Source organism: Sminthopsis crassicaudata, chromosome 1 (genome assembly GCF_048593235.1).
Source record: "Sminthopsis crassicaudata isolate SCR6 chromosome 1, ASM4859323v1, whole genome shotgun sequence".
Classification (NCBI taxonomy): domain Eukaryota; kingdom Metazoa; phylum Chordata; class Mammalia; order Dasyuromorphia; family Dasyuridae; genus Sminthopsis; species Sminthopsis crassicaudata.
This window is the reverse complement of record NC_133617.1, coordinates 521,909,767-521,927,336: the sequence shown is the minus strand read 5'-3', so window position 1 is coordinate 521,927,336 and position 17,570 is coordinate 521,909,767.

Sequence of the window (17,570 nt, the reverse complement as noted above, 5' to 3'; positions counted from 1 at the left end):
AGTTTTATTAATTAATTCAATAGTTTTTTTTTTTTTTTTTTTTTTTTTTTACTTTCAATTTTATTAATCTCACCTTTAATTTTTTGAATTTCAAGTTTTGTGTTTGTCTGGGGGTTTTTTATTTGTTCCTTTTCTAGCAATTTTAGTTGTAAGCCTAATTTGTTGGCCCTCTCTTTCTCTATTATATGCAAGTAGGCCTGTAGAGATATAAAACTTTTCCTTATTACTGCTTTGGCTGTATCCTACACATTTTGGTATGATGTCTCATTATTGTCATTTTCTTGGGTGAAGTTATTAATTATGTCTATGATTTGCTGTTTTACCCAATCATTCTATAGGGTAAGATTATTTAGTTTCCAATTGTTTTTTGGTCTATTTCCCCCTGGCTTTTTATTAAGTGTAATTTTAATTGCATTATGATCTGAAAAGAATGCATTTACTATTTCTGCCTTACTGCATTTGATTTTGAGGTTTTTATGCCCTATATATGATCAATTTTTGTATAGATTCTATGAACTGCTGAGAAGAAAGTGTACTCTTTTCTGTCTCCATTTAGTTTTCTCCAAAGATCTATCATATCAAACTTTTCTAGTATTCTATTTACCTCTTTGGCTTCTTTCTTATTTATTTTGTGGTTTGATTTATCTAATTCTGAGAGTGCAAGGTTGAGATCTCCCACTATTATAGTTTTGCTGTCTATTTCTTCTTGCAGCTCTCTTAATTTCTCTTTTAAGAATTTAGATGCTGCACCACTTGGTGCATATATGTATAATACTGATACTGCTTCATTATTGATGCTACCCTTTAGCAGGATATAATGCCCTTCCTTATCTCTTTTAATTAGATCAATTTTTGTTTTTACTTGATCTGAGATGAGGATGGCTACCCCTGCTTTTTTGCCTTTGCCTGAAGCATAGTAGATTCTGCTCCACCCTTTTACTTTTAGTTTGAATGTATCACCCTGTTTCAGGTGTGTTTCCTGTAAACAACATATAGTAGGATTCTGACTTTTAATCCAGTCTGCTAACTGCTTCCTCTTTATGAAGAAATTTACCCCATTCACATTTATGGTTAGAATGACTAATTCTATATTGCTTGCCATCCTGTTAACTCCTGCTTATGCTTTTCTCCTTTACTTCCCTCTTACTTCCCTACCCAGTATTAAACTTGTGAACATGACTTGCTTTTCATAGCCCTCCCTTTTTAGTATCCCTCCCACACCTTAAAGTTCCTCCTCTTATTTTACCCCTTTTCCTCACAATTTCTGTATTCTCTTCCCCTTAGCTTACTCCTTCCCTTTCACTTTTCAAAGAAGTGGAAGAAGTTTCACCATAAATCGAATATGTCTATTGATACACACTATGTTCATCTCCCTCCTTTATTTCTCTCAGATATAATAGGTTACCTTTGCCTCTTCATGAGATGTAGTACCACCACTTTACACTTTTTTATGATATAATTTCCTTTACACCTCTAATTTCTAGGACAAATTATACATGTGTTCTTTACATATCTTTATGGCAGAAATATAGTTCTCAAGATTTCTTTTTATCTTTTTAGAAATTTCTTGACTTCTGTATTTGAAGATCAAACATTTTATGTAGGTCTGGTTTTTTCATCAAGAATAGCTGGAATTCATTTATTTCATTAATGTCCATCTTCTTCCCTGGAAAGTGATGCCCATTTTTGCTGGGTAAGTTATTCTTGGCTGCATACCAAGTTCCTTAGCCTTTCGGATTATCATGTTCCAGGCCCTTTGTTCTTTTAATGTGGACGCTGCTAGATCCTGGGTTATCCTTATTGTGGCTCCTCCATATCTGAATTGCTTTTTTCTAGCAGCTTCCAGTATTTTTTCCTTTGTCTGATGGTTCTTGAACTTGGCCACTATATTTCCTGGCATTTTGATTTTAGGATCCCTTTCAGTAGGTGATCGCTGAATTTTTTCAATATCTATTTTACCCTCCTTTTCCAATACATCTAGGCAGTTCTCTTTGATAATTTCCTGGAAAATAGTGTCCAAGCTCTTTTTTTCCTTGCATTTTTCAGGGAGTTAGATTATTCTCAAATTGTCTCTCCTGGATCTTTTTTCCAGGTCTGTTGTCTTTCTAATAAGGTACTTGATATTCTTTTCAATTGTTTCATTTCTCTGGTTTTGCTTGACTACTTCTTGTTTTCTCCTTGATTCATTCATTTCTACTTGTTCGAGTCTAATTTTCAATGATGTATTTTCTTCACTCACTTTTTTATATCTTTTTGTAATTGTCCAATTGTGTTTTTAAGTGAGTTTTTTTCTTCTATGGAATTTTTTTCCATTTTATCCATTTTATTTTTTAGAGAGCTATTTTCTTTTTCCAGCTCACTAATCCTGTTTTCCTTGGAGTTGTTTACCTTTTCTAATTCACTAATCCTGTTTTCCTTGGAGTTGTTTACCTTTTTCAATTCACTAATTTTGTTTCTCAATGATTTGATCTCTTTATCTACTCTGGATGACTTCTCCCAGGCTCTCTTTCCAAGCTTCCCTTTCCTTTTCCCATTTCTCTTCTAGCTCTCTTGTGAGAGCTTTTTTGATTTCCTCTATGAGTTTCTTTTTTATTGAGGAGCAGATCATATCCCCCTTAGGGGATTCCTCTAGGGACAGTCTGTTTTTAGTCTCCTCAGTATTTGAAGTCTGCTCTCTTTCCATACAGAAGCTGTCAATGGTTAGAACACTTTTAAATTTTTTGTTCATTTTGTCAGAGTGGGAATAGAAGAAAACAAATTGACAAGAGAAACAATAGGTATGTTTTGGGGGGGATGGGACTGGATGGTGTTAATGGCCTTCCTCTGCAGACTGGAATGGGGGAGGGCAGCACCAAGCCACTAACAGGGCAGAGATGGCTGGGCTGCATCTGTGCTCTGAGGCTCTAAGAATGCACTGAGTCATTCCAGGTGGGGGTGGGGGTGGCTGGTTCCCGAGAGAGGCCAGCTTTATGGGGTTTTATTCTTCACCTCTGGTGTTTACACCCTCTCTGCTTCTCCTGGCTTGCTGCCAAGACAGAATATCCACACTGGAGTAAAAGTCTTTTTGCCAAAATGGCAGAGATCGCACCCCTCCCCCCTCTGGTCTGAGCTGTGTGAGCTGTCTGTCTCACTCTGGCTTGCCTGCCCTCAGTCTGTGCCCAATCTGTTTGACCCTCCCCGGAGCAAACACAGATCTTCTCTGGCGAATATCAAGGATGTCTTCTGTTGGTGAATATTTGTGGGTTTCTTTTCTGGTCAAGCATTAACTCCAAGGCTTGTCATGAAGTAAGTCCTCAGAGAAAACACAGAGCTCAAGCAACTGTCTGCCTCCACGCTGCCATCTTGACTGGAAGTAATCCATACTAAGTTCTTAATAGATGTTTATTGACTAATAGGTTGTGTAGGATTGAGAAAACAGATACATTTAAAATCTGTTGATATGTAAATATTTAGTTTCTATTTTGGCATTTCTATATTTTACATGTGCCTTCAAATGGAGCTGTGTGTGTGTGTGTGTGTGTGTGTGTGTGTGTGTGTGTAAGTGAAATTTTATATATTTTCCTCATGTCGCTATAAAAAAGAATGAAATTTCCAAAATTCAAGTTCTCGGATCTGGCAGAGAAGGAAAGAATAAAGAATTACCCTTTCTACTTCAATTTCACTGTTCTCAATTCATAATTATCAGATAAGTAATGCTACTGGATATTCCTTTACTGTCATCTGGTCCAATAGTTTCCCAAAGTGTATTGTGTGTTGATCCAATTAGTCTCTTATGACCATAATTTCTATCAAGTAATCCTTTAATTTCATATATGTAGGGGAACCTGTAGAAGTGTAGGTGATGCTTCTACATTTTCAGTAAGTACTTCTAGACCACTAAGTGCCTATAACAACGTCTCCAGGAAGAGTATATCTGTGTCCAATATGAGAGCATCAAAAGAAAGAAACAGTATGACAATTTGCTGAGTATAAATGGACTCAACAAGAGTATATAATTATACAGCTACTGCATCTTTATGCATACATACATGTATAAGTTATACATATACATTGAATGTCTACAAAGTCAACTACTATAACTGAATTCATCTATACCTATTACTCTATTCCTCTTAATTTTTAAAATAATTCTACCAAGAGAGTGATATATCTATCTATACATATACATATATGCATATGTATATATATAGTAATATAAAAATTAGTCAATAATTTGGATTACATAGCCATATTATTTTTAAATGATTCGGACAAAAGTATTTATGTTATTTTGTTAATAGCAGCTTTTAAAAATTAAGGGAAATAGAGAAGGAAACACTCCTCTACATTAAAAGCCTTTATAGAACATATTTCAAAATATGTAGATTATATCTCAAAATATATATTTCCTTACAATTTTTTTACTTGGATTTCTGAATGGCTTGCTGCCAACATCTCAAAGATTAACGTAGTTGAATAAAAGTTAGTGAAAAATCCCCAAATTACCAAACAAAATGGCATGGAAAACAACTACAATATATTAAGTAGATATGTGTATATATACACATGCATATACATACATGCTTGTGTGTGAATATGTATCTATACAAAATCAATGAATGAATTAAAAGGAATTTATTAAACCCTTACTATGTACAAAACATTGAGCTAAGTACTAATGATAAAATGGAAAAAACAAACAAATAAAGGACAGTTCTATTGTTCAAAGGGAACTAATATTATATAGAGAAAGAAAACATAAACAGAATAGTGACATGTTTTTCCCTCCTCTGGAAAAAAAATCTTCTTAGGGTAGAACAGCAAAATAGATGTTAATGCACATTTTAAATGTGATTTCTACTGATATTGTATCCCACTCTGTTTCCTTTGGTAAAAGTGAGAGTGGTCAGTCTAGAGGCAAATTTAATGTTCTGGGTTATAGTTACTTCTACTTCCAGAGTTTTGGGAATTACCAGTGTGATGGTGATATTTGGCTATTGCTGGTAATGAGAAAAGTGGGCACAATCTCCAAAATTATTACTTCCCTCAATGACAGCTATAAATCTCATAGCTGATGCAGAATGAGGAAATGTTTAAAATCAGAATCCCATTTTATTTGAAACTAAGAATAATTGTTATAGTTGATTAAAAAAAAAAAAAAAAAGGTTATAGTCTCCAGGACAATTGCATCCTTAAGTGGAGCTATATAGGTTTTGCAATCAAAACTAATCTAATTAACAAATGTGTATACCTCCCAAAAGGTATGAATGGCAGGCTCATGAAAATATGATTGCCACTTTCAAAAGTAGAAAAATATTGCCAAAATGAAATCATTAGGCTTTGGTAAATGATTGTCTTCAAGAGATGGTGTACAGATGATGACAAATCTAGGATCATATTCTAACTGTCAACCTGGGAGGTTGGTGGGATAATGTTGCCCTCTACAGTAATAGGGAAGTAAGATTAATTTAGGGGGACATATAATGGGTTGGGTCTTAGATATGTTGATTTTCATATGTTATTGGATATCTAGTAGAGTTTGGGTACATAGTGATTTGAATCTGAGCCCTGTGAAATTTCAAATTGTTTATCTTTACTTTTATTTTTCTTTAGTTTGCTTAATTTTAACTCTTCCTTTTCCTATATCAGATAGGAGTCTAGTAACTTTTTTCTCCCTGTTTCTTTGCTCCCATCTCATCTAGACTTCTACTGAAATTATATTAATTTGTAATTCTTTCTCAAGAAGTGTTGTTTTCTTTCTATCTCCTTTCTCATTCCTTACCTCTTTAAGGATGTTTTAATCTTTGTGTGTGTGTGTGTTCATAGACCTTCTGTTGGTTGTCATTTGGTGATATCTCTTAAAGTAATATTTGTTTTTATCTTCATAATTAAGGAAATATTAAATTTCAGAAGTTAGAGTTGAGTAAAAGTAAAAATCAAATTTTAAAGACTTTTTGAAAAATATTTACTTTTATAATTTACTAGAAGGATTGTTGGATCTCAGTGATTTTGAGGCAGTTAAGTGTTTTGTAATCATTTTCTGAAATGGGAGAAATAATTCAGTGAACAAAACACAAAACATAATGAAAGAAAACTAATGAACAAATTGGAAAAGGGTGATTTTGGACTACCATTTAAAGAGAAAGGGGACAATAGGGAAAGAAATATTAAATTGAATATGGAAATAAAGAAAAAAAGAAATTCACTTAAAACCTACAAATTAAAGCAAAAGTAGTTTAAGCAACACACATCAAAAGGACAAACTACTGACTAAAAAGAAAAAAAGATTAAAAAAGCAATAAATGTTATGTAATGATCCTATGTATTTAGTTATTCAACAGTATTATGGAAAGCACGGTCATTGGTTTGAGGCCAGTAGAAATAATTTGACCACTTCACCAGAATGTAATTATTTGCACTAATTGAGATGTACACTGTGTTTTTAAATAAACTTTTCCTTTAAGTAAAGGAACAAAAGAGGAAAATCATATTATAAGCCTTGTAACTTTAAATTTGAATAGGTCAAACAATTCAATAAAATGAAGAAAATGTATCAGACTGAGTAAAAAAAAAAAGAAAGAAAGAAAACAACACGCAAATGTAAAATTCTAATAACACAAAGGAAATGGAAAAGTAACTGCAAGAGCCTATCTAGACTAAAAGCTTTGCATAATGGAATTTTGAAGAGGGGTCAGTTAGTGCTTGCTTATTTAACTGAGTTCTTCTGTGAATTTGGCCTCCTATTTCTGGACTTCTCAGAGGTAAGGACTGCCCACTTCTCCTGAGATTCTAATAAAAATTTTCTACCTTCACTTTAAGATATCTCTGAGTAGTCAATTTGGGTTAGGGTCTCCATAACCCACACAGGAGGCACAGATAACTCACCAATCCACTTAATTTTTTTTTTTTTTTTAATGTCCAAATAAATAAATAAATAAAGTGCAAGTGAATATAACAGAGAATGAATATAAAAGTATAGCATCTTTCTAGTGAAGTTATGCCAGGAGGGCTAAAACTCAGAATGAGATGAAATTAACAAAAAGAAGCAAACAAACAAACAAAAAACTATTTGTCCCTTTTTTATTTCCTTCTTTAATTTGTTCCTTACTCTCTTCTTTCTTGTTCTCCCACACCTTCTTCTTCTTCTTCTTCTTTCTCTTTTTCTTTTCTTCTTCTGCTTGTTTTTTATTTTTATTCTTGTTCTTGTTCTTATTATTTTTCTTGTTGTTCTTCTTCATCCAAAAGTATTTTAGAGAAGAAGAAAGATGAATAGATGAATTCTTACTTTATCTATTTTATCTGCAAAATAAAATGATCTTTTCTTTGGAAAGTCAAAGCAAAAATGATTGATATGTAGCTGATCCTTAAAATAAATAGTCAATAAGAGAGTGCCTATGTATAATTAAGTAAAATAAAACAAAAACTGAAAAATCTTATTTTTAAGTTACTATTAATGGAAAATGGAATTTTCATATTGAACAAGGAAACTCTTTTCTCTAATTTTCTCTAATAGGTAAATGTTCATTCCAAAAACCAGCATAATTACCAATAAGATCAGGAATGAAACAAGAGTGCACATTATTGTATTAAAATTGTATTAAAAATGTTAGCTTTAGCAAAGAGGAGAAAAATAAATTAAAGAAATTAGTGTAGTTAACAAGGAAACAAAATTATCATTCTTTGCAGATGATATGAGGTTATACTTAGAGAATTTTAAAGAATCAACTAAAAACCACTAGAAACAATTCACAACTTTATCAAAGTTGCAGGATTTAAAATAAATCCACAGAAACCATCAGCATTTCTATGTTACCAACAAAGTCCAGCATCAAGAGATGCAAAGAGAAATTCCAGTTAAAATAATTGTAGATGATATAAAATATTTGGAAGTCTGTGTGCCAAGACAAAGTCAGAAACTATGTGAAAAAAAATTATGAAACACTTTCAAAAAAATATAGTTAAATCTACACAATTGGAAGAATATCAAATACTCATGGGTAGACTAAGATAATATAATAAAAATTACAGTACTATATAAATTAATCTACTTATTCAATGCCATACTAATCAAAAGCCCAAAAAATTACTTTACAGAGTTAAAAAAAAAATAACAAAATGCTTCTGGAACAACCAAAGGTCAAAAATTTCAAGACAATTAATGAAAAAATGCAAATAAAGGTGGCCTAACTGTGCCAGACTTAAAACTGAATTTTAAAGGAGTAGTCATCAAAACTATTTGGCACTTGCTAAAAAATAGAGTAGCTAATCAATGGAATAGGTTAATTTCAAAAGATATAATAGTCAATGACTATAGTAATCTAGTGTTTTATAAATCCCCATACTCCAGCTTCTGGAGTAAGAACATAGTATTTGACAAAAATTGCTGGGAAATTAGAAAATAACATGCAGAAACTCAGCATAAGCCTACATCTCACACCTCATAATGAAAATAAGGTCAAAATGGGTTCATGATTTAGATATAAAAAAGTGATTCTCTAAACAAATCATATGTAATCACATTAGGAAGGAAATTATAGCCAAAGAGGAACTAGAGTACATTATGAAATGCAAAATAGATCATTTTGAACATATTAAATTAAAAAGTTTCTATACAAACAAAGCCAATGCAGCCAAGATTAAAAGAAAAGCAGAAAAATGGTATGTGTGGGGGGGGGGGAGGGGGTTATTTTATACCCAAGGGTTCTGACAAAGGCCTCATTTCCAAAATATTGAAAATTGACTCAAATTTATAAGAATACAAGTTATTCTCTAATTGATAAATGGTCAAAGGACATGAACAATTTTCAAAGGAAGAAATTGAAGACATTTTTAGTCATATAAAAAATGCTCTAAATCACTATTGATTAGAGAAATGTAAATTAAGACAGAGTCCAGAACCAAAAATCTTTTAACAGATTTAATGATTGATTAGGTAAATATAAAAGGATAAGATAGGATAGATATTAATAAATAGTATCCAATTTGGATATCATCTATCCCACCTTTCTTTTAATCTTTCTGAGACTGATATTCCTATTTTAAATAGACCAGAAGTTAGTAGCAACTCCTGATTCATCTATTATGTAGATACTCTGTTTCTGACCTGGGCCACTTCAACTCTTCTTAAGCAGCCTGATTCCCTCATTAACTTTCTTTTTCCTGGGGCTTAGTATATTGATTATGGACTTAGTGTGGAGACCTAATCAGCTTAACTCATTTTAGCTTGGAACTCCAAATTTTAAGTAATCCATCAGCCTTAGCTTCCCCAGTAGTAGCAAGTATAAATATTCACCACTATTCCCAATCAAAAAATCATTTGCAAAAGTAGAAGGTAGAATGTTTATATAGCTAGACCTTTCAAAAACATCAGAAGGTTTAGTATATAACAATCTCTATATGAAAATGTTAAATCAACTATAGTTAGGAAAAGAAATATGATGATGAAGGATGATGAATCAGCCATAGAATTAGGTTCAAGCTAAATTACTTCTGTCTTCCCACCTTACTTGCCATCTATGAGAGGTTTTCATTATGCCAGCAAGGATTTTGAGGGAAGTACCATCCTATCGTCCACCTTCATAAGACAAACTCAAATAGTCTTGTAACAATCTCTTACTAGGAACAATGGAGAATGAAAGAACCCTTATAATGCTTAAGTAAGTAAAGCTTAGTCAAAGTCTTCATCACCTGATGAAGGGATTTCTTCATATCCAGAAGTTTCTTAATATTCAGAGTACTCAGGGCCTTCATCTTGTCCAGAAGCAGGCAAGATAATTTTTCACATATTTGGGGCTCCTGTTACATTCAGCTTTGGTAATATTTTTCCTATTTTATTCTGATATTAAATGATTTTTCTTTGGGGAAAAGGGAGATGAATATATCAAGAAATACATCTTGAAACCTGTAGATGTAATAAAAACAAATAATTTCAACTACAATAAAAAGTTAAATAAGATGTTTTTAAGAAGTTTTAGACTTGGTGACATGGAAAATGGGAATACAATTAATAAGAAAAACTATGAATTAGAGAAGAGGAACTTATTTTAATTTTCCTATCGTGAGCCCTGTCTTTAGGACACATATTATACCTAGTCTTTAGTCAAACCAATACATATAGATTTGGTGAGTCTTCTTGAGACCATACTAGTCTGAGGAACTGTGTGATAACAAAGAGTTTTTAATTGTCTTTAGAGTCAAAAACTCTGATCATGGCACATTCAGAGTTTATTCTGAAGCTAATTAAAAACCTTTTTGTTAGATCCAATAGTTGATTGCTCTTTTTTTTTTTTTTTTTTTATTTTATTTTATTTTTTTTTTTGGAGAGGATCCAAAATGATATCATTATATTAGAGTCAAATAAGTGTGTCTAATTATGGTTGATCAGACCAACACATGCTCAGAATGCTGTACAAATGCACATTTGGGGTAGATTCTTTAAATTCACTCATCATGTCCTTTTGAGTCAATTCAAATCTTCTTTGCTCACAAAATATAGTATCTTCTCTGATTAGGACATACCACTTTCTTTTTTTTTGTTTGTTTTTTTAATTTAATTTTATTTTATATTTTTATTCATTTTTCCAAATTATCCCCTCCCTCCCTCCACTCCCCCCCCATGAAAGGCAATCTCATACATTTTACATGTGTTACAATATAACCTAGATACAATATATGTGTGTAAATACCATTTTCTTGTTGCACAATAAGCATTAGATTCCGAAGGTATAAGTAACCTGGGTAGATAGACAGTAGTGCTAACAATTTACATTCACTTCCCAGTGTTCCTTCTCTGGGTGTAGTTATTTCTGTCCATCATTGATCAACTGGAAGTGAGTTGGATCTTCTTTATGCTGAAGATTTCCACTTCCATCAGAATACATCCTCATACAGTATTGTTGTTGAAGTGTATAGTGATCTTCTGGTTCTGCTCATATCACTAAGCAACAGTTGATTTAAGTCTCTCCAAGCCTCTCTGTATTCCTCCTGCTGGTCATTTCTTACAGAGCAATAATATTCCATAACCTTCATATACCACAATTTACCCAACCATTCTCCAACTGATGGACATCCATTCAATTTCCAGTTTCTAGCTACAACAAAAAGAGCTGCCACAAACATTTTGGCACATACAGGTCCCTTTCCACTCTTTAGTATTTCTTTGGGATATAATCCCAATAAAAGCAATGATGGGTCAAAGGGTATGCACAGTTTGATAACTTTTTTGGGCATAGTTGCAAATTGCTCTCCAGAATGGCTGGATTCTTTCACAACTCCACCAACAATGTATCAGTGTCCCAGTTTTCCCACATCCCCTCCAACATTCATCATTATTTGTTCCTGTCATCTTAGCCAATCTGACAGGTGTGTAGTGGTATCTCAGAGTTGTCTTAATTTGCATTTCTCTGATCAGTAGTGATTTGGAACACTCTTTCATATGAGTGGAAATAATTTCAATTTCATCATCTGAGAATTGTCTGTTCATATCCCTTGACCATTTATCAATTGGAGAATGGTTTGATTTCTTATAAATCAGGGTCAGTTCTCTATATATTTTGGAAATGAGACTTTTGTCAGAACCTTTGCTTTTAAAAATATTTTCCCAATTTGTTACTTCCTTCTAATCTTGTTTGCATTAGTATTGTTTGTACAGAAACTTTTAGTTTGATGTAATGAAAATCTTCTATTTTGTGATCAATAATGATCTCTAGTTCTCCTCTGGTCATAAATTCCTTCCTCCTCCACAGGTCTGAGAGGTAGAGGTCTGTTCCTCTAATCTATTTATGATCTCATTCTTTATGCCTAAATCATGGACCCATTTTGATATTATCTTGGTATATGGTGTTAAGTGTGGATCCATATCTAATTTCTGCCATACTAATTTCCAGTTTTCCCAACAGTTTCTTCTGAATAATGAATTTTTGTCCCTAATGTTGGTATCTTTGGGTTTGTCAAATATTAGATTGCTATAGATGTACCCTTTTTTGTCCTTTGTATCTAATCTGTTACACTGATCTACACGTCTATTTCTTAGCCAATACCAAATGGTTTTGGTGACTGCTGCTATATAATATAGCTTTAGATCAGGTACACTTAGACCACCTTCCTCTGACTTTTTTTTTTCATTAGTTCCCTTGCAATTCTCGACCTTTTATTCTTCCATATGAATTTTGTTGTTATTTTTTCTAGGTCATTGAAATAGTTTCTTGGGAGTCTGATTGGTATAGCACTAAATAAATAGATTAGTTTGGGGAGTATTGTCATCTTTATTATATTCGCTCGGCCTATCCAAGAGCACTGAATGTCTTTCCAATTATTTAAATCTGACTTTATTTTTGTGGCAAGTGTTTTGTAATTTTTCTCATATAATTCCTGACTTTTCTTTGGTAGATGGATTCCCAAATACTTTATACTCTCAACATTTGTTTGGAATGGAATTTCTCTTTGTATCTCTTGCTGTTGCATTTTGTTGGTGATATATAAGAATGCTGAGGATTTATGTGGATTTATTTTGTATCCTGCCACTTTGCAAAAATTCTGAATTATTTCTAATAACTTTTTAGCAGAGTCTTTGGGGTTCTCTAAGTATACCATCATGTCATCTGCAAAGAGTGATAGTTTGATTTCCTCATTTCCTACTCTAATTCCTTGAATCTCTTTCTCGGCTCTTATTGCCGAGGCTAGCATTTCTAGTACTATATTGAATAGTAATGGTGATAGTGGGCAACCTTGTTTCACTCCTGATCTTACTTGGAAAGGTTGCAGTTTATTTCTATTGCATATTATGCTTACTGACGGTCTTAAATATATGCTCCTGATTATTCTAAGGAATAATCCATTTATTCCTATACTCTCAAGAGTTTTTAGTAGGAATGGATGTTGGATTTTGTCAAATGCTTTTTCTGCATCTATTGAGATGATCATATGGTTTTTATTAATTTGATTATTAATATGGTCAATTATACTAATAGTTTTCCTAATATTAAACCATCCCTGCATTCCTGGTATGAATCCTACTTGATCATAGTGTATTATCCTGGGGATGATTTTCTGAAGTCTTTTTGCTAATATCTTATTTAAGATTTTAGCATCAATATTCATTAAGGAAATTGGTCTTTAATTTTCTTTCTCAGTTTTCGATCGACCTGGTTTAGGTATCAGTACCATGTCTGTCTCATAAAAGGAGTTTGGTAGGACTCCTTCATTCCCTATTTTTTCAAATAGTTTATATAGCTTTGGGGCTAATTGTTCTTTAAATGTTTGGTAGAATTCACATGTAAATCCATCTGGTCCAGGGGATTTTTTCCTGGGGAGTTGATTAATAGCTTGTTCTATTTCTTTTTCTGAAATGGGACTATTTAAGCAATTTATTTCCTCCGCTGTTAATCTAGGAAGCCTATATTTTTGGAGGAAGTCATCCATTTCACTTAAGTTATCAAATTTATTGGCATAAAGTTGGGCAAAGTAACTCCTTATTATTTCTCTAATTTCCTCTTCATTGGGGAAAAGATCCCCCTTTTCATTAGTAAGACTAACAATTTGATTTTCCTCTTTCTTTTTTCTGGTCAGATTTACCAAAGGTTTATCTATTTTATTGGCTTTTTCATAAAACCAACTCTTGGTTTTATTTATTAATTCAATAGTTTTTTTACTTTCAATATTATTGATTTCTCCTTTTAATTTTTGTATTTCAAGTTTAATTTTTGGTTGGGGGTTTTTAATTTGGTCTTTTTCTAGCCTTTTAAGTTGCAAGCCCAATTCATTAATCTTCTCTTTCTCTATTTTCTTCAAATAAGCCTCTAAAGATATAAAATTTCCCCTTATTACTGCTTTAGCTGCATCCCACAGATTTTGGTATGATGTCTCATCATTGTCATTATCTCGGGTGAAATTATTAATTGTTTCTATAATTTGCTCTTTCACCCAGTCATTCTTTAAAATGAGATTATTCAGTTTCCAATTACTTTTTGGTCTATTTATCCCTAACTTTTTACTGAATGTAGCTTTTATTGCATTGTGGTCTGAGAAGAAGGCATTTATTATTTCTGCCTTCCTACATTTAATTTTGAGATCTTTATGTCCTAATATATGGTCAATTTTTGTATAGGATCCATGAACTGCTGAGAAGAAAGTATATTTCTTTCTATTGCCATTCAATTTTCTCCAAAGGTCTATCATACCTAGTTTTTCTAATGTTCTATTTACATTTTTAATTTCTTTCTTGTTTGTTTTGTGGTTTGATTTGTCTAAATCTGAGAGTGCAAGGTTGAGATCTCCCACTATTATAGTTTTACTGTCTATTTCTTCTTGCAACTCTCTTAACTTTTCCATTAGAAAGTTAGATGCTATACCACTTGGTGCATATATGTTTAGTATTGATATGGCTTCATTATTTATGCTACCTTTCAGCAGTATATAGTTTCCTTCCTTATCTCTTTTAATTAGATCAACTTCTGCTTTTGCTTGATCTGAGATAAGAATAGCTACCCCTGCTTTTTTGGCTTTACCTGAAGCATAATAGATTCTGCTCCAACCTTTTACCTTTACTCTATATGTATCTCCGTGCTTTAAGTGTGTTTCCTGTAAACAACATATTGTAGGGTTCTGATTTTTGATCCATTCTGCTCTCCGTCTCCATTTGATGGGAGCGTTCATCCCATTCACATTTACAGTTAAAATTACTAATTCTGTATTTCCTGCCATCATATTATCCCCAGATTATGCTTTTTCCTTTGACCCCCATGAACCCCTTCCCCAATATTTAATTTATAGACCCCCCTTGTGATGAGCAGCCCTCCCTTTTTTTTTAGTATCCCCCCCTCCCTCCACGTCCCTTCCCTTATTCTCCTTTTCCTTTTCCCTTTTCCTCTCACCCCTTTTAATGAGGTGAGAGAGAATTCTCTGAAAAACAAATATGTTAATTATTTACTCTTTGAGCCTCTCCTGATGAGAGTAAGATTTACACAATGATTCTCCCCCTTACTAAATTCCCTCAGATATGGTATATTTTCTATGCCTCTTCATGTGATGTAGTTTCCCTCTTTTTATCATTCCTTCCCCTTTTTCTGAAACGACCTCCTTTCCTTTACTACACCCCCCTTTTTTTCTTTTATATCAGTAAAATCAAATTATCCTTGAGTACTTTTTATATACCCACAACAGAGTTACATTTCTCAAGGGTTCTGTGTACCTTGTTCTGTGTTTCTTCAGTCTTGTGGATGTAGAACAAATTTTTTGTTTAAGTCTGTTTTTTTTCTTAGAAACATATAGAATTCCTCTATTTCATTGAATGACCATCTTCTTCCATGGAAAAAGATGCTAAACTTAGCTGGGTAGTTCATTCTTGGTTGCAGTCCTTGATCTTTTGCCTTATGGAATATCAGGTTCCAGGCCCTTCTATCTTTTAATGTGGAGGCAGCCAGATCTTGAGTGACCCTTATTGTGGCACCTTGGTATTTAAATTGTTTTTTTCTAGCTGCTTGCAGGATTTTCTCCTTTGTGTGGTAATTCTGCAGCTTAGCCACAATATTCTGTGGTGTTCTTTTTTTTAGGGTCTATTTCAGAAGGAGTTCGATGAATTCTTTCCACATCTACTTTCCCTTCTGTTTCTATTAACTCTGGACAGTTCTCTTTGATAATTTCCTGTAAAATAGAATCTAGGCTCTTTTTTTGGTCATAGTTTTTGGGAAGTCCAATGATCCGCAGATTATCTCTCCTAGATCTATTTTCCAGGTCTATAGATTTTCCCAGTGAGTATTTGACGTTATTCTCCAGCTTTTCTTTTTTTTTTTTTTTTTTGTTTTGTTTGACTGATTTTTGGGTTCTCAATGAATCATTCATTTCTATTTGTTCCATCCTGAATTTTAAGGAGTTATTTTCTTCATTCACAGTTTTTAGTTCTTTTTGTAAATGCCCAATTTCGTTTTTAAATTAGTTATTTTGCTCTATTGAATTTTTTTCCATTTCCCTAATTTTTTTTTGAGAATTATTTTCTTTTTCCAATTCAGAAATCCTATTTTCTTGGGACTTTTTTATCTTCTCCAATTCAGAAATCCTATTTTCTTGAGACTTTTTTATCTTCTCCAATTCAGAAATCCTACTTTCCTGTGATTTTTTTACCTTTTCTAATTCACTAATTTTGTTTCCCTGCATCTCCTGTGAATTCTTTATTTTTTCCAACTCCAATTTCATAGCTTCTCTTTCCTTTCTCCATTTTTCTTCAAATTCTCTTAACTTTTTAATAGTCTCTTCAAGGAGAAAGTTATGTGATGGGGGGCAGAAATTGTTCCCCTTTAGCTTGTTATCTGCTGACTCTCTGTTGTTAACTTGCTCGGGGTTGGATACCCGCTCTTTCTCTGTGTAGAAGGAATCTATAGTTTTTTTGGGCTTTTTTCTCATACTTAAAAAATCTTTTGGGGTCTGTCCCTGGGGTAGGAAATTATTCATTTATTTCTTTACCAGCTTCCTCCCAGCCTGGATGGATACAGCGGCCCCTGTGCCTGAGCTAAGAGAGTGCTCTGGGAGAGAGTTCCCCACCCCCTCCCTGGAAGTGCCTCAGAGGTGATCAGCACTGCTGTGCTTTGAGGGCATTGCGTTTTAGCGGCTTCCCTGAGGTTTGAGACTGAACAGTAAAGGTGACTCAAAGCCTAGCCTATGCGTCCCAGTGGGGCATGGATGGCTGCAGCAGGTGACTTGAAAAGCCCCTGTGTTCAAACTGGAAGTGTCTGCCAGAAACTGCGGTCCCTAGTTCAAAGGTTCCGCTTCTCTGGGACTTCTGTTCCACAGCCTCCAGCCGAGCCAGGCACTATGAGTTACCACCTTGCCCACTTTTCAATCTCTTAACTACCCCCAGGTGAAAGCCTGGATTGCCTATGTCGGCCACACCCACCAGTGCCGAGATCTGCTGTGTCACCCCCAGGATCTGGGAAGATCCAATCTGGTTTTAAATTTTAAAGTTGCTTAGATTTCTCTTCTGAACTGCTGTATTATAAGCAGAGAAGAGCTAATAGCCTGTGCCAGATTCTTCTATCTCAGTGGCTTCTCTGATCCCAGAGCCCTCCCCAGTGCGACCAGCGCAGTGTGCCACCACCCCACCGTCTGCGCCTCTCTTCTTCCTCCCCTGGGAGCTGACCTTTCCTGTTGAAACTCCAGATTCTCTTCAGCTGGTAAGTTGTGCTTCCAGTCCTTGTGGATTCTATCAGTCCAGCGCTATTTCTGAGGCTGGTTATATCTGGTTGGTTGTGAGAGAAGAAAGGAGCTTACACAGTGGCGTGTATCTTCTCCGCCATCTTGGCTCTGCCCCAGGCCATACCACTTTCAATGGTTATATGCCACGGTCTCCTGTGTCCCACAATCAGTTCCAAAGTTCTTCAGAGAGATCTTGAAAGTGTCCTCTTTCATTTTTTCTGACAATCTTATGAGTGCTTGTCTTTTGTGAATTCTCCATAGTAGTCTTTTTGGCACGCCTATGTTTGGCATTTCAGCAACATGGATATCACATCTCTGTAGTACACTTGGAATATTTGGCTATTCTGTTTGAGAAGGAACCTCACTTTCTGGTATTTTCTCTTGCCATGTGATCTTTAGCATCTTCC